This window comes from Diorhabda carinulata, chromosome X, assembly GCF_026250575.1.
Source record: "Diorhabda carinulata isolate Delta chromosome X, icDioCari1.1, whole genome shotgun sequence".
Taxonomy (NCBI): domain Eukaryota; kingdom Metazoa; phylum Arthropoda; class Insecta; order Coleoptera; family Chrysomelidae; genus Diorhabda; species Diorhabda carinulata.
This window is the reverse complement of record NC_079472.1, coordinates 11,977,507-11,981,802: the sequence shown is the minus strand read 5'-3', so window position 1 is coordinate 11,981,802 and position 4,296 is coordinate 11,977,507. Positions and strand designations below refer to the sequence as shown.

Here is a 4,296-nt window from a genome sequence, read left to right as displayed (position 1 = left end):
CAACCCACAACATCTTTCAAAATTTATGGTGCAACCCTCGTAATAAACATTAGAAAGTGATTGCTATGAAGTTAGTACCAACATCGAATTTTATAAATTCCTATTGCGGAATACAAACAAGAATGAAACGTAAAAATTAGTGAATTTAATTGATGATATAATAAAAGGCAAATTAGTTGTTTTCAACAACCAAAATTGTTGGGAACTAACCGCAGTAGGGTAGGTAGTAAAAAATTACGGTGCCGTTAGCGTTGTATACCCTAAAAACCACAGAATACGGAAAATTACCCTTGTTGTACTTAATGTGCTAAACTACCGTCAGTTGTTGTGTGAAAATTAACAATACAACGAAAAAAATAAAAGATAATCACATCGCGTGTTGATAATTTAAAAGAACGTATTTCGTCACAACAAAATAAATTCATCACTTCGTCTATAGTACATATTCATAGAAAAATCTCGAAATTTAAATTATAAAATGACATTTTTCCGACACTCAAGCGTCAAATCTAATTATATTTCAACACTCAGTATATTAGCAGCTGTTTTTTTATGCCTAACATAATCAAACTCGCGAAACTACCATTTGGGTATATCTGAAAATTTTTCATTAAATAAACTTGATGTTGTATCAAAGAATATTAATTCTGCGAGAAATAACTATTTGTGTTCCCCTCGTAAAGAGAAAAATTCAAAAAATATTGAAACTTAATATACGATGTGATAATTATTGATGACGTGTTTTGAAAAGATTGACAGCAAACTGACATTAACAAATTATTTGACAGAAGCCTACTAGACAAATAATAATGATTCATATCTTAATCTGTTAATGTTTATTTATTTATTCATTAGTTATTGTGTTTTGATACCTTCTGTAAATATTTTCAATAAATGATTACAATTTATGATAATTTTCTTCAGAATGTCTCTTTATAGCGAATGATTTTCTAACCAATAACAACGATTTAATAATCTACGTATCTCGTAAACTATAAATTTTATCGAGTTAAACAAAGAGCACCGTTTTGTTAATAAATTGATTGAAAAATACATTTTTGCTATATTTAGATTGTACAGGTTGTCCCTGTAAAAGTTACGGATTGTTAATTCCGTCAAAGGACATGCGTAATCATCCGTTAAATATTTATAATAATCGAATGTATATTTTCGAGAATAAATTTAAATATAAGAACTGATTTCGCAGCTTTAAATTATTCTATATGAACGTAACGCTCTTTCTTAGGTCTTCCAACACCTTTTGGTACCATATTTTCCTTGGTCTTTGCAGATTCACTGCTCTGCTGTTTCTATGAAGGCTCTGGAGGTTTCCTTAAGCTCGTTTTAGTCTGGAAACATTTTGATATCCTTTGATTAGCCTTTACTTTCGATTTTGTATGTTGCTTCATCATTTTATTACTCTGTCACTCATAAAAATAGATTATTAGATGGCGCTGATACAGCCTATATAAACCAAAAATTGGGATGATTTTAAGGGGATTGTTTCGTGTGTATCTCATCATGACTTTAAGGGTAGATTCCGAATAAGTGTAAAAAATTTATGTTACTTTATTACATACGTACAAGTAAAGTTAATTGACATGGATACAAAGATAATTTTTAACGGTAACCATATGGTACTACTTATAAGTGGATAGTAGTTACAAACAAAACCGCAAAGTACCTAATTACGTATCTGCCTCTTTGAAATTTGTGGTTTCCTTTTTATATATTGATTATATCAATTTTCAGTCACAAACAACGAGAAAAGTTTTATCTATTAAATCGATTATCAATGATGTAATACAAACAATCGAGTGATAGTATGTCAAAACTGTCATTGTTAACAATTTATTAGACAGCTGATCTACGTCGTAATGGCGACCGTGGGGCAAACAATCGATTTTCTCGTACATACCCGTATTAGCTTTACTTTTTTCCGGTAATGAGAGTTGTTTTGTATTATAGCCTTGTTTAATGGTGTTTAGAGGACTCCATAGACACTTTTCAGATCTATTTGGGTGAAACTAATACAGCTGAAACCGAATATTTTTGCAATCATTTAAAATGTATAAATTTGGTGATTGAATTACGGGATATTTTTTGACATTAATTGCCAGTGTTGCCTTCAAGTTTAACAAACATGAGTAGGTTGCAAAGTGATAATTCAGTGACAGCGCTTTAGGTAGAGTTAACCCCTTTCTATAAGATGAAAAAAGCTTTAGCCAGAATTCTTCTTATCTTATAAGTATCAAATAAGTTCACAAATTACACAAAAAATTATAGTAAAAGTATTTGTTTACTCCAAGGCGGGTATTTTTAAATGGACATCAGCTGATTGAATTATCACAAAATATAATTGGAACCGATTAAAATCGATTTGAAAAAGGTAAAATACTCCGTCTCAAATAACAAATCACGTTTTAGAAAAAAATCTTAACGCAAATATTTAAATTTTAATACACTAGGAAACATAAAACATCAATTTTTGTATTAAGTATTTGTATTAAAACAAATAATAATAAAAATCGTTTGTACGTCATATTTCTAATTTTGTCACAATTTTTCGAAATTTGTTAACTTATTGGTCTACTATTCATTAAACTTGTTTCTTTATTGCAAAGTTTACAATAAAATGAATGAAATATTTTTAAATTTTTTATTTTATTTATTAATACTTTTTGAAAAGTTTGAAATGAAGGCGCCGTGGCTTAGTTGGTTAAAGCGCCTGTCTAGTAAACAGGAGATCGTGAGTTCGATTCTCGCCGGGGCCTACAAGTCTTTTTTTATGTTTTTTCATCCATAAATTTCTGAATTAAACTGTTAATAATAACAATCGATATCAAATAACAAGAAAATATTTTTAAAAAAAATTGATGGATATTTTATATTCGTTTTACAACAGATATTATCGATTCATTTCATTATCAATCGATAAATATAAACATTTAATTAACCGTCATTGTCGATTCTCCTCTCGATTGAATCGAAATTAACCTCAACCGAATCTCGCGTATGTGTTTGTCTGCAGGCAAATATCAAATCTGCTCGAAATTCCTGGATTGATTTCAGCCAAGTCACGAATCCTGCTCTAACTATCCCGTACACTATTTATTCTACTAATGATTCGGGGTCAGCTTGTAAACAATCCTGATTTGAAGCCTGCCTATTAGTAGTAGGCTGTGTAACGGTCAAAATAACGTAATAGAGATGGGAATAAATAAATAAAAAATAACTAAAAAATTGAATCAGATTTATACGTGATAAAAAGTTATTTAGTATCATCTTTCAGGTATCTTTCTTTACAAACACACATACGTATAGAAACGTATGAGCTAAATTAAATTTAAGGGATTCAAAGAGCGAAAGGGGCATGGGCGTAAGTAGGGTAGGAAAACGGAGAGAGATTTACTTGGTTAGAATGATATGTTTCCTCAAATTTCATAATAATCACAAAGTATTGCAACGTTGTTAGATAGTGATTACTATAATTTTAGTTTAAGAGGTTATGTTTTTCATTTTTTTTGCTCATATGAATATGAATATTTCGAAATAATAAAATCTTCATTCACCAAACTTGAACTTAAAATTGTATTTTGATTATTTTAGTTATATGCACTTCTACCGATAACCTCACTTTTCTCACTATCTTATCCTAGATAACACGGTAAACAAAATGCTCAAATGTAGTTTCATATTTTATATTTCAATAACCCACCTCTATATTTCAATCGAAAACTTTGTATTCCGTTACATTTTCTGGTAGAAAAAGTGAGGTTAGTAACTAAGCTATTCGATATAATAATATAAAGTATTCTTTTAAATACCTGTATAAATTTATAGATAACAAACTAAACAACAAATCCAGTTTTGTAAATAAATGAAATTGAAATATGTAATACAAAGTTCAATAGTTAATTAAAATTTTATTTCGTATGTAGAAAATTATAAATTTATTGCCTATTACGTAATGGTGCATATCACACTAAAAAAGAAGAGCTTAAATAATATTCCTACTTTTGGGTTAATTGACAAGAAAATAGTGAGTATTTTCAAATGTTATGGATATAAATATTGTTTTTGTTTTATTTTAGAAATAGAAATATTAATAACACACGTGGTAGTTTTAGCTAGATAATAAACTAATTTAGAAACAAAAAAAATTAACGGAAAAATTTCTAATACCTACTTATCGGTTATTTTAATCGTATAATTGCCTGAGTTTGGGAAAGTAAATAATAAACCTTATAACTATTGAATAATTAATTTACGTATTAGGAAACGTTTATACGAGAG

The 4,296-nt window shown here is 28.7% G+C and overlaps 1 non-coding gene across 1 annotated transcript; it reads left to right on the top strand.

Moving 5' to 3' along the window:
• The first annotated feature begins 2,700 nt into the window (after positions 1-2,700).
• Trnat-agu (transfer RNA threonine (anticodon AGU)) lies at positions 2,701-2,774 on the top strand. Its single transcript has one exon. It is a non-coding gene; the product is annotated as a tRNA-Thr (tRNA).
• Positions 2,775-4,296: the final 1,522 nt, after the last annotated feature.